Source organism: Aotus nancymaae, unplaced genomic scaffold, assembly GCF_030222135.1.
Source record: "Aotus nancymaae isolate 86718 unplaced genomic scaffold, 86718_ANA_hifiasm-v0.15.2.pri h1tg000033l, whole genome shotgun sequence".
Taxonomy (NCBI): domain Eukaryota; kingdom Metazoa; phylum Chordata; class Mammalia; order Primates; family Aotidae; genus Aotus; species Aotus nancymaae.
This window is the reverse complement of record NW_026988447.1, coordinates 12,757,252-12,771,186: the sequence shown is the minus strand read 5'-3', so window position 1 is coordinate 12,771,186 and position 13,935 is coordinate 12,757,252. Positions and strand designations below refer to the sequence as shown.

Genomic DNA, 13,935 nt, shown 5'->3' with positions numbered 1-13,935 from the left:
AGCTACCGATGAACATTCCCCCATGAAGCCAAGTATGCACTTTGTTTCCAAGTATCCTCAAAACTACCTTAATCCTTTTCAGAAAGTAGATATTTTGTAGACCACTTTTTTGGCCACTAGTAGTACAACAAATTAGTAATTAAACCTTAAGCAACAACAAAAATAAAAAACTCTAACCTTTTGTTGATATAAAAAGCACTGGCATATGTAACTATTGGATCAAAGAGGAAATGTTTAATTTTAGACTAATGACAACATAAGGATATTGAGTCTAGGACATATCAAATGTGGTTTGAAGCTAAAGCTATACTAGTGTGTGACTTAATAGCCTTAAATGATTTAGATTGCCCTGTTGCTTTAACCATAATTGTTACTGAGATCCAAAAATGGGTAAACTCTATCACGAACCAAAACTAAGGAAATGTTAGAATTGATCTACCACACATTCATGGATATACTTTATTACATATACTTTGCTACAGAACTAGTCTTATGTTTCAAGAAGCTGGTTTAGATTATAGGGAAGTTCACATTCAAATTTTAGGATCTGAAGAAACATATGTGGCACAAGTTACAGCAAATTTAAGTGGAGTAAGTAGAACAGATTTCTTATTCCAGTGTAAATGAATGGGTTGGAATATTCTTAATCATGTATGTATAAAAATATTTATTGTATAGGCCAACCCAGTTAAGGTTTAATGGGTTATAAATTTTGGACTACTTCTGTTTCACAGTATGTATTTTTTTTAAAGATCTATATTTCTATGACAAGTTTATTATACATGTACACACTATGTATATTTTAAAAGTCTATATTTCTGTGACAGGTTTGAATTTCATATTTGTCTATGGCAAAACATATCCCAATTCTATTCTCTTCCTTTCTTGGTCCACCTTTATATTGTGTTATGTTCAGGAACTGGGGTGTCACGTATACGATTTTCTTTTAAAATTCTTACGGAGTTGTAAATCTTTAAACTTTCAACTTCTAACTACTTCTTAATATATGCTGTTCTTTATCAGTAAAAACAGAAGTAATATTTCTTTTATTTTTGCTGAAAGTTTTCTAGCTTTTCACTAGAAAAGAGATCAGACATTCAGAATTAGATTTTTTTTTGCTTACCTTTTAAAAATTTTAACATATAAAGCATGTCTTAATCTATTGAGACTACCCATTAAAAATTAATTTCATTAATCTAATTTAATCTGAGGCATTTCAAGATCACTTTAAAAATTTGGATGAGAGAATTAAACAAAGTATAATCAATATCTTATTAAATTATGGATAATAAATTTGACCTTGTCTAGGTAGTTTCTTTTCTCTATCCATGTATATATTTCTAGCAGCATTGTTACAGGTGTCTCTTATATTATTTATAAGCGTTCTATTCTCATCTTTTATCTGTTTGAATACTTTTTTAGAACTTTAAATGCTGGTAATCATATTTACAAAGGTTTGATCATCTTACTAATTCTGGATTATTTATAGACATTTTGATCTATAGTGATTATTTTCATTTAATAAGTGTTAAAGATAGGAAAATGTTTGTAAATAACAATGACTACAGTAACAATAATGACACTTAAAATATAAATGTGTTGAATACTAGCTTAAATTGCTGAAAGTAATTGAGGTAGAAATGTGCTTTTAAAATAAACCATTGCCTCAATTCCTAGAAACAGGTGTTAACCAAAGCCATTGTTTTCATGATTCAAGGTACAGTATGTGAAGACTTCTCCTTAAATTGCATAAATGGAAATGCTTGCAGTGCAGAAGTAATTACCCCTCACCTGTTTTATTGTTTTCTCTGTTTTAATAGATTGAAAAGATACTTTCTTGTTCCTGATGTAATGGTCATAGAATGGTATTAATTTTTATTATTCTCTGAGTCTTCGACATCATATTTCTTAAGTCACTGAATTGAAGGATAAACTCTTGTGTATTAAACACCAGAAACTGCCAAGTTTACAAATGATCTTCTATTGTTTATTCTATGGAAGTTGACATTTGAAAAATGTAGGTAGGGGACATTCTACAACCATCTGACTAGTATTTCTCAAAACTAAACTGGTATCAATGCATATAATTTAAGTAAATTCTAAACAAAAGTTAATTTGAATAACATTTTACTAAAGTATTTTTATGGCTTTTTTACATTGGTATATGATTTACACTGGACAAAAATGTGTGAATGGCAAAGAGTTAGAAAGGGGGAAGATTACTTTGTATTAGTTTCAAGTATCAAAAGCCAAAAGTGATTTCTGTTAAAAAAAACAATTATGCTCTTATAGCATAATAACAAATATTATTATTAAAAAACCAATTAACACTAATTGCGGGATTCATACGTGGCAGGCACTGTTGTTAGTGCTTTACTTGTGTGAAGTCATTTAGTGCTCCTGACAACTTTCTTTTAGGTAGGTTCTGTTCATAGTTCCTTTTAAACATGAGAAAACAGGCATAGAGTGATTGAGTCTTACATACATACATGAGGTTATACATAAGTCACACCTAAGATGTTACAGCTAATGAGGGACAGGGCCAGATATTGAATCCCCTATGGCCTAGTTCCATTTAGCACAAGTTTTATTTAGTGTAGAGAGTCAATTAAAAATACATAAAACTGCTGTAACTGAATTATTAGGGCTTGAATAACATGAAAAGCTCATTTATTACATTTTAGAACAGAATGAAATTAAAATAATATATTTTAGAGTCCTAGATATATTAAAGTAAAATTAACCCAAGTGTCTTTATTGAGACTTTTGTCTATTTAGAGAATTTACTCTTCTATATAAGAGTAAGCTCAATGAAGTATTGGCTAAATACTTCAAAATACTTTTTGGAGAAAGGCTTCTTGTTTTCATAATTTTTGCAGTCTGTTATTAATTTTATTTTATAAAGCTCTAAAAACGACAAGAACTTGTGTTTTATTTTGTAGACTAGTGTGTGGTAAGGTCAAGACATAAACTTGGGGACTATTTAGAATTATATGGGAAATTTTAGATGCTTGATAAAATCCAGAAACAGAAACCAGGTGTTACAGTGCAGATATTTCACAATACACAGAAATATGTGCTCTATTAGTTGCCTGGTAGTGTAGTTGCCATATTTTAATTCACTAAATTAAAATTAGTAAATATTAAACTTAAAATGAAAGGTTATTGTGAAAGCAACATATAGTCTGTTGTTTAGAAGCTTCTCTTTATTAAACATTCTTGAAAACAGTACCTATGACTATTATTCATGGTTTCACTATAAACTCCAATTTAGTCACATAATTAAATTGTCAAATGAATTCCTCAAGTTGGATTTTGAGAGAGAGTAACAATAAACATGATGGGAAAGGTAGAAATTTACTTTAATTATTGGTCTGATTAAAATAATGATGTCTCATATTTGTAGTTGAAGAAGTGTTTCACATCTGATGCAACATTGTTTTCATCATCATAGCTCTAAGAAGCACTAAGGAAGCCGATATGATCTGTGTTTTACTGAAAAGGAAAATTAAGTTATGAAGAAATGAACTGACTTAACTAAGGACAAGCAGGTATTTAGAATCAGAAGCGGAACTAGACCTTAGACTTCCACTCTTTTCCAGAGACTTTCCAAATGACTGCACATTTCAAAGGTGATTGACATGTTATTAAAATTTTCAAGTTAGATATTTAATGTACCATAAGTCTGTTTCAAACTAAAAGAATTGACTCACTTTACAATAAGCTATCAATTTACTCCAGGCTATCTTTGTTATAGATATTCTATGGAGGAAATTGAGCTGTCTCAGTTACATACATATCATTTAAAGTCAGCAGTCATATGAAAGACAGCAATGGGCATCAATTAAATAAAAGAGTAAAAAACAAAGGAATTTTACAAATAAAATTTAAATGATTTTTTTCAAGTTTTCATTATTGTGTGTCAAATTGTATTCCTAAGATAAAATTAACTAGTATTAATTTATGGGGGACCAAAAAGGTTATCCTCTGTTTTTAATAAGTTGTTTATCTTGTGTGTACATGTATGGCGTAATTACAAAAATTTATAATAACCTTCTCATAGCATTCATACAAACTACTTTACCCAGAAAAAAGTGCTCTTTCATGGTATGCAAATACAGATTTGTACCTTATTTTGAGGTACGTTCTTGTTAGTTTCTATTCTTTCTTATTAGGGTCCTTTAGAAGTTGTCTTTGCCTTTCAGTTCATCTTAAACAGAAGATGATGGTGGAAATCTTTTCTAGAGAAACTGTACTAGCAGGGACTGAAATGGGTAACTACACATACTTTTACAGTTGCAGCTCTAAGAATCCCTACTTTCTTCTCACCGTCATCAGTTATAATACTATTAGTTAGCTCTTCTGAACTTGGCAATGTGTGCTAAACTACAAGGGTTATGCAGTACTCACAACCTGCTACCTGTGAACATGTTAACACCTTTAAACATTTGTCAAGAATATACCCTTGCTTATAATATTTATTTCAAGTTTTATCAACATTAAAACAACCCTGATGTTAATTATGGCAGTGTATATTTGTACATTCTGTGTATGCTGAATTGTGAATTTAGGGTGATGATCCCAGACCAAAAAAAAAAAAGAAAACCTGGTAAAGTTCACTTTGGTTTCTTCTGCCCCATCTCCATCCCCATCCTATGTTCCAGTTTCCTCTACATTAGGATCCCATGTCCCCACAAGGGTATCTTCCTTCCTAGTGCCCTCTGAAGAGGTCTCATGGAGTCCTGGGTTGTGCAGCCCTAGGTGCATTGGGCCCTTTCCCACAATGCCCTTGCTTTCCCCACACTGCAACTGAAATGGACTTGCTTTGGATCTGATCATTAAAGGACCAGGCCTTTCAGGACTTCAATTCATTGTATCCAACGAACTAATTTTTCACTGGACCATAACATTCGATATACCTCAAACTTCCATGTTTACATATGGAGAGATTGAGGCTTAGAGAGGTGAATGGGTGAAATGGAAGAGGCAGAACCCTACTCTGATTCCTAGGAAGAGAAGTAAAATTTCCTAGAAATACTGGTGCCATGGGGAAAATTTCTATTCTGTTTCCACTTCCCTCTTCCTCTCCCAATGATTAAAAGTGGAGAGAGAAATCAAATGTTGACTAAAATAGAACAGAAATAAAAATAACATTACACTTTAAAATTAAAACAAGGGCCACATTATAGAAAGAGCAGAGGCATATTCACCAAAAAGCTAATGAAACTTAAACTCCAGGGCCCCTCATTGGTGTGGTGTCCTTCCAAGGCCTTATCATTGTGATCACACAGTCGAGATGTTTTTGTAAACTTTCTAAGAACATAAGATATTTTATCTGCAGTTTTTAACGAAGCTTCCACAATTTGTATTAGTTCCAGGCCTCACAAAATCCTGGATCCATTCTACTTATGGTTAATATTGAGTCTGGTTAATATAATTTTTAATGTTGAGAAAGTTACCAAACTTTTAAAAGACTCAGTTTCTTTGTGTCTGGAATGAGAAGAATAATGAATAATGCTTGCTCAGATGCCATATAGGTTTATGAGGTTATAAAAGGAAGACAGCAGTGAGAAGGGGACAAGAGGAAGGAAGAAGAATGGAAAGGGATGGGAGGAGAGAATGTGAAAGTATGTTTTGAACCACAAAGCGATAGACACGAGCAGCATACAAAGTGATCTTAATGAAATATTTCTGCAGCATGTGACCTACTTGCCTCTCCTTAGCATATTATCCATCGCTTTCCTTTTTAATTGATGATTTAGGATTACTCTGTTGAGCACATGAAATGGATAGACTAATTCTCCCTTTAATGTCCATTACTCTGCAGTATGAGAAAAATAAACCCCCAATTTGTTTAAGTCACTGTGGGTTTTCATTTGATTGGTTGGTTTTTCAGTTTTTGATGCAGTTAAAAACAACCTAAATGAAACTGAATTTGGGAAGGAATTTGGAATTCTGGGTATGAAGAATTATTATCCAAATCCTATTAAACATTTTCATGCTGGACCAAATTTTACTTACTCTTTCTTCTACCAGAACATTCACAGCACGTGGTGGTCTGCTTTCTGAGGGACAGGGTGGGACAGTTTGGCACACTTTGATATTACTGCATCGCAAGAGTTACAGCTTTCTGGTTGCCAATATTTGTATCTTTGATGCTCCAAAAAGCCCCACCTCCTTCAGTAATTTAATTCCACATTTCAGGTGGCAGTACCTCATTTCCAGGTACCAAATTCTATATAAGTCAAAGTTCTTGGTCTCAAACAGCATTCTAACTAATTTAATCCTAAAGGGATTTACTAGACGTTGTTAGGTGGCTCACAGAAATTTGGGAGAGCCGTATCAACCATTTTGGACACTATTCCATGAAAACAAAAACTGAAAACACCAGAGGTTCTAGGGAGCTGCTGCTGCCCTCTGCAGGTAGGACACAGCATGCCAGAGAGTCCTTCAGTTTTCTCAGAAGAACCACGTGGCTCCACTTCCATGCTCCCCAGGAAATACAAATTCCGTCTTGATGCTTATTTCTCATCTGAGTCCTGGGCAGATACCTCTGTTTGTCAGAAGCTTAGGCCACATGCCAGCACTCTGGCTTCAGGAAGTTGGGGAAATGTTTTCCGTTCCCAGCCCTGGTAGTACAGTAAGACAAGCTACAGAGGAGTTAGAATGAGTGCAGGGTAAGCCAGCCTACAGAATTTGCCCTGGTGTCTCACTTCCTTACAGTACATTGTGGGACTCAGGGCTAGATACTTACTTAACCTCTCTAACTAATCCATGTTCCTAATACCTAACATGAGGATTTGGACCCCATGGATTCCAAAAGTTCTTACCGTAAAACAATTCTGGGTCTGTACTAGTTAGAATTCTGGCTTGTAGTGATGGAATCCTTACATGACCTTGTGAAATTAAGTAAGTAGAATTTATCGGCTCTTCTAAACTAACTGTGGAAGGTCAGGAGTGAAGCTAGTTTTAGGGATGTCTGGCCCATCTGGCCTGTCTCCCCTTTCTGCTTTCTCTATATGTGGACTACAGAAACCAGTTTGTCCTTGAAGACGGGGAAGCAGCCCCTTATGGTACCAAGGCTCATATTCAAATAGCTCTGAGATCAGAGAAGAAAAGAGCTCCTCTTTCTCTGAATCAGTTTCTAAGGTCCAGAAGGATGCTTATTAGCTAAGCTCGGTTTGTATGCCCAGTCCTGTGATCAAGGACTGGAGTCTTTAATTAGAGAAAGGCAGGCTACCAGAGAAGTGTTTTGAGGTAATCAGCCACCCCAATCTGTGACCAATGCAGATTTTTAAAAGTGTGCCACAATATGTGATGTGGGGTTTACTGATTTGTTTTCAGGCCCTTATTATGTATAATAACATTGTGTGGGGCTTAATGGGCAATGCAGTCATCATTGCAACCTGCATTCACGGAGCTTAAATCCAATTCTGTAGATAAAAGCAAACACAGTATGGAGTCTTATCTGCAAATAAACTATATAATAATGTCTTTAGGGAATGATCTGAATCCTAAAGCAGATGAATATGGAACTTGAAGGAAGAGACTGGCTTTATTTATTATTTTTTTTTGTCAAGCATTTTGTGTCCCAAGTCATATTCCTAAGCCAACTAATATTTGACTTAAAAAACCACAGATAAAATCTAAAATTGATTTTTTCCCTTGAACTTTTTGCTTTTGTTTTTATTTATTTATTTATTATGGATGTTGACTGTGTTGATATTTAGACATCCTTTGGCAAGTTACATTACTGTACTGGAATATATTTTGCCTTTAGCAATAAATATGACAATACAGACTTTTGGTCTTATGTTTTATCAACACAGCTTGTGTAAAAGGAAAAAAATGTATTTCCTCCTTGGAATCAAAAAATAGGTCGCTCATCCTAAAATTTATCTGCACTTGAGTAGTATTTTGCACACTAAGGTATACTTTGTTGACAATTAGATTGTTGAAAATGTTTCAGCTGATCAACATTTCAGCCTTTGGTTCATCATACAATTGCGTTTCTTAGTTTAATAATCTGAAGCACATGCATATTAAGTAGAGAAAACTAATTGCAGTAAATCCTGGAAATAATCTGGATGTTTCAATAATGTCACATTGTTTTTTCTGAATTTACTTGTAACACTATTACATAAGGGTTTTATTTTTCAATTGTTTTAAGTCTTGTTGGCCTCTACTTCTCTGATGATACTTAATAACTACATGATTTAATTAGATTTCATATTTATATGTCATGTCAAGGCTCTTGAGTGCATTTTATATACCTTTCTACTTGAACAATGCCTGTAGATGTAGTGAAGTATACAAATTCTGTACAGTGATTCTTTCTAGAAATTTCTGTTGCAATAGGAAATAACTATATACTTCAGGAATAATAGAGGATCACTCTTTGCTTTTAAACATAGGATATATCCATTCCAGTAAGTGGAATATAACCATTTTTAATGAGACCAAAATCATTTTAATGACTATATATTCCAGCATTTATGTTTCTTTTTCATTTTACAGTATTTGGACATCCTTTGCCAAGTTACATTACTGTACTGGAATATATTTTGCCTTTAGCAATAAATATGACAATATATAGCCTTTTGGTCTTATGCTTTATCAACATAGCATACATTGTAATATATACTATGTTGTAAACTGTAATAGCAATATTTACAGTTATTAAATATAAATGGAAATCTTTCATATTCCATGAATTTGATCCACAACCTTTGATGAGTGCCAATCTTATATAGAGAGTTGTTGGCTTGGTGCAAATAAAATTAAAAGCCTAGCATTATAATCGAATTGAGAATTCTATTGGAAGAGACTGGCTACTAAAGATGAAAAGTATCCTTGTGGAGCAAAACAGAAACATCGATAGTGGGAGTCTAATACGTTATAGCAATACACAGCAGAAGCATCCAGTGCAGCCTCCGGTACCGGGGAAGTAATGCTTAAACTGAGAATGGAAAGACTCTTAGTAATGATGCTGAGCCTTGTGAAAAGAATCATAGTTAGAGGAAGTAACATGTATGAAAGCCCAGAGGTGAAAAGAGAGTTTGGCAGCTATGGAGAAACTAAAATAAATTCCCTTCAGCAGAGAGATGGGATCGAGCAATAGAGAGGTGTTAGGGAACTGATGACCGAAGAAGCCTGACCTGGGTTGAGATTAGTGGCACTAAGCGAAATGGGCAGATTGAAGAGGAGGACCTACTGATAAACAGGTTTTGAGAAACAAGGCAAGGGAGGAGCATCAAGGATTTTTCCAGACACTTTGGGCAACTGGGTGGATGTGGGGCTGTGCATGGAGAAAGACAACATGGGAGAAGAAGCAAATTTGGGGGGAGTCTTGGGGATGTTTGAAGATCTCCAGTGGGAAGCTGCTTTGGTGATAAAGACTGAGAAGACACCAGCATAAAAATATTAATTTCATACCAATAACCAAAGGGTTTGCAAAAGAAGAGGAGGCTTAGAAGGATCTGCCAGAGAGAAGGAAAACAAAGACCGAATGCTTTTAAACATTCAAGCAAAGTTTTTCAAATGGGACTGAATGGTCATTATGCCAAATGTTACAAAGAGGTCAAATAAGAACAAAACAGTTTCCATTGGATTTTGCACTGAAGACGTTGCTGGTGACCACTTGACAGTTTCAGTCAAGTGGTCAGGGGTGAATCCAGATGCAGCAAGTTGAGAAATAAATGGGAAATAAGGAATTGGAGATAGTGAATGTAGACAGCTCTTTTAAAAAGAATGTTAATGAAAGGGAGATAAAGATAAGACTGCAGCTGGAGGAAGACGAGAGGCCAAAGGACAGTTTCATTTTTGATTTAATATGGGAGAGACCTGATTGTGTTTAGGCACCAGTGATATGAAGTAACAAAAGGAGAAGGGAAGGCTGAAGATACTGAAGGGCTTGGGGAGGGATGCCATCAAAAGAAGCGGGCCTCTGAGAAGGTGGAGAATGATGGGATCCACAGTTGCAGATAAAGGGGCTGTCTTCAATTGTAAAGGGAGGAAAGAGTGGAATCAGTAGCAGTTAGGAGTGCTTTCACTTGCAAATAACAGAAAACCCAGCTACCAACAGTGCCTCTCTCAAGCAGATATTCATTTTTTTTCATATGACAAGAAATTTAGGGTAAGCAGTTGCTGACATTGCTTCTGCAAGTTGATGTCAGCGCTAAGTGGTTGACATCACTGCATTTGCCTTCATCTTTTCCTTTCAAACTGTGCTCAGGGCAGGAAAAGGGGGGAAGGGATGGTACTGGCTACACTTGGTCATTTAATAGGCAGGTGTTTCCAGAGGCCTCCAGGAGACTTCTGCTTGCATCTCATTGGCCAGTACTGTGTCCCAGGGCCACTCCTAAATACAAGGGAGGCTGGGAAAGTTTTTTTTTTTAACCCTCATACTGGGAGAAATCAAGAGAGATAAGATTTAGGAATGACAGATTAGTTTAATGGCAGCATCTACCACAGAGCAAATGCAGATAATTTGTAAATTTGATAGCATGCAGGTGAAGGACTTCCCATCTGATATTTCTGTAGTCTTTAAAATTGGAAATAAGATAATCTGTGAAGTCAGGAATAGAACTTTTGAGGGTGGTGAAAAATAGGAAATGCCCTCTTTGGAGAACTTGAAAAATTGGGGGATGATGAAGCAGTGATCTCTGAGCTACACTGAGATTTAGAGATTAGAGATTGATAGGGCACATGCCTAGAGAATTATGTGACTCATCAAAGAGCGATTACCAGACAATGAGAATATTATTCTTCATTTATATTATACTTCTTGTGAATATAAAACATCCTATTTAATGCTTTTGATTTTGAATTGTTTGTATGAAATTGATATTGTAATTTTTTAAAAATGTGTTTATGCTCTGTAAATCATTACCTACTTGTCTTGTTTTAGGTATGTCTCTTAGAAATTTACATATATATTTATTTGTGTGGATTTTTCCCCAACAGCTCTTTATTTTGAAAACTTTCAAATATATAGAAACCTTGAAAAAGTAGGACAGTGAACACCCCATGCCATTCACTGACATCCACTAATTAATACTTCCCCACATTTGACTTCCCCTCTTCTTTCTTTCTCTGTCTTTCTTTCACACACATCACACAGATTTTTTTTTCTTGACCCATCTGAAACTTTAAGTTGTAGACAATAAGACACTTCAGCCCTACATGCTTCTGCATTCATCCGGTATGAGTGAGAACATTCTCCTATGTAATCCCAACACGAGAACTGCACCTAAATCAGAATGAATGCTAATATCATCCTGAAACTTCAGTGCTTGTTTAAGTTTTCCACTTGTCCTCAAATTGTCTTTTGACCCAAAGAGTCTGAAAAAGAAGAATTCTTTTTTTCCTTTTTCTTTCTTTCTTTTTTTTTTTTGAGACAGAGTCTTGTTCTGTCACCCAGACTGGAGTGCAGTGGCGCAGTCTTGGCTCACTGCAACCACCACCTCCGGGATTCAAGTGATTCTCTTGCCTCAGTCTCTCCAGTAGCTGGGACTACAGGTGCACACCACCACACCTGGGTAATTTTTGTATTATTGGTAGAGACGGGATTTCACCACATTGGCCAGGCTGGTCTTGAACTCCTGACCTCAAGTGTTTCACCCGCATTGGCCTCCCACAGTGCTAGGATTACAGGCATGAGCCACTGCGCTCAGCTAAAGAAGAATATTTGAAAACTCATTTCTTTTTTATAACTTAATCAACAGGTTTGGAAGTGCCCTTTAGCAGTAGACTTAATATCGAAATTTTGTTTCCATATTTCAGGGCTTTTCCAGTCTTTCTAGATTTTCATTTTAGATGCACACACACTAGACAATATCTGCGTGTGTGTATATAACTGAAACTTGTATTGACTTTTCTCTTCTTCAGTATCCTCTTACTTCCCAATTTGATGACCAACCTTTCCATCCTCCACTTTGACAATGGTGGAGTATTGCGTGATAGATAAAAGGTATCTATATTATCTCTTCCACAAACCAGTTAAAGCCTCATTTTGAGTATATATTATAAACTGTTGCTTTCATTTTTAAATAGTAAATTTAACATATTTTTTGTCCAAGTGAATAAAGTAGCTATTTATGGGGATATTAGAACTATTAATTAATAAAATAGAACCCAGTGACTGAGATGGAGGTATTTCATTAGAAAATGAAAATTACTATGGCCGGGCACAGTGGTTCACACCTGTAATCCCGGCACTTTGGGAGGCTGAGGTGGGTGGATCATGAGGTCAGGAGTTTGAGACCAGCCTGACCAACATGGTGAAACCCCGTCTCTACTAAAAAAAAAAAAAAAAGAAAGAAAGAAATTAGGGCATGGTGGTGCATGCCTGTAATCCCAGTTACTCAGGAGGTTGAGGCAGGAGACTCACTTGAACCCGGGAGGCAGAGGTTGCAGTGGGATGAGATGGCACCACTGCACTCCAGCCTGGGCAGCAGAGCAAGATTCCATCTCAAAAAAAAAGAAAGAATAAAGAAAATTAAAATTATGTAAAATTGAAAATGCTGGTGATTAATGTTCCCTGGATGCAGGATACAGTAGGAAACACTGAGTTTTTCTAAATACAGATATGACTCCTTATCAAGGAACTGGAATTCTAAAACAACATTGAGACGAACATGTAAATAAAAGACTAAAGAGATGGATCATTTACACGGAGATTATTTGCCAAATGCAGAAATAAGATTGAAGATATTTAAACAGGCACACATTTCTAGGTGATTTGTTTGTCTCTTTTAAATTTTCATACAGATTTAATCTGTTAATAAATAAAAACTGTGGTTAATAAACTGGTTTGAGTAATTTTACACACATTTTCAAAATCGTGCAAAAGCATAAAAAGCTATCAGATGGGGTGGTGTTTGTTCCTGCTGGACTGCTTTGATGTAGGCTGTGTTATACTGGACTGTCCACAAGCTTTTGGCCCCTGCATGTCCCCATTAAACTGGAAACTTTCCTGTTCACACTCAGCTCTTTGCAGCATCAACCACAGGAGCCCAAGATGCACAGACTCCCCTAATATACGCCCTGTTTGTTAGCACTGAACTTCTCTGCTCCCAGTGTACTAGTCAGTTTCCAGTGTTTGAATAATTTATGATTTAAAACTACAGACATAAAACTGCACTGAAACAGACATGTCCCATTATCTTTTGCTCAGGGTCTTTTGGTGATAAATGCACTCGTATTGGCTCTGGCTGAAAGATAATTTAGATTGCCTGTCAACTGTGGCCAGCACCTGAGCAGCCAAATGTGGCTGAATAAAAACATGACTGCACTGATGGGGCCTTATCTTAATTTCTGACCACTAATCTATGGATGGGTCTGACTCTGTAGCTCAGATACATTCACTCACCTGCAGGATTGGATCACTGTTTGTTTCTTACCTTCTTTCTCTCCCCCTTCACGCACTCTCCACTGGTAGTTTTGCATCATATTTCACTAAGAAAATGAAAACAACAGAAGAGAATTTCCTCCTTCTCCCATCATCATCCTATCTATAAACTTACCTGGATCTACATCCGTGGAACTGCTTTCCCCTTTAAGCTCACATTTCTACATGAACTGTCTAGACTCTCCCTGCAGTCAGTCCCTCCACCTTGGCACAGGTTTCATCCCCTCTCACATATTTAGAGACGTTAGGCCAGGAATTGTTTCCCTTTTCTCTTACATTATCAATTTGTACTATCTCCTGAATCTTTTCCACAGCCTATAACATGTAGCATCTCCCATCATAAAAGCAACAACAGGCCAGGCACAGTGGGTCATGCTTGTAATCCCAGCACTTTGGGAGGCCAAGGTGGGAGGATTGCCTGAGTCCAGGAGTTTGAAACCAACCACAGCAACATAGTGAGCCCCCCCCAAAAAAAATTAGCTGGGTATAGTGGTGCACACCTGTAATCCTAGCTATTCAGGAGG

At 36.0% G+C, this 13,935-nt stretch overlaps 1 protein-coding gene across 8 annotated transcripts in view; it reads left to right on the top strand.

Annotated features, from left to right (window-relative positions):
* Positions 1–13,935, top strand: part of LRAT (lecithin retinol acyltransferase) — a 146,311-nt gene that overhangs the window by 48,500 nt on the left and 83,876 nt on the right. The window contains exon 5 of one of the 8 annotated variants that reach the window (XR_002477805.2): positions 3,407–4,073. The exons of 6 other annotated variants lie outside the window; for them this stretch is intronic. The gene's annotated coding sequence lies outside the window, so the exon portion shown is untranslated. Of the gene's footprint in view, positions 1–1,717; positions 2,814–3,406; positions 4,074–13,935 lie in introns of those variants that run through there. One more of the 8 variants, XR_010345362.1, reaches the window with a different exon arrangement.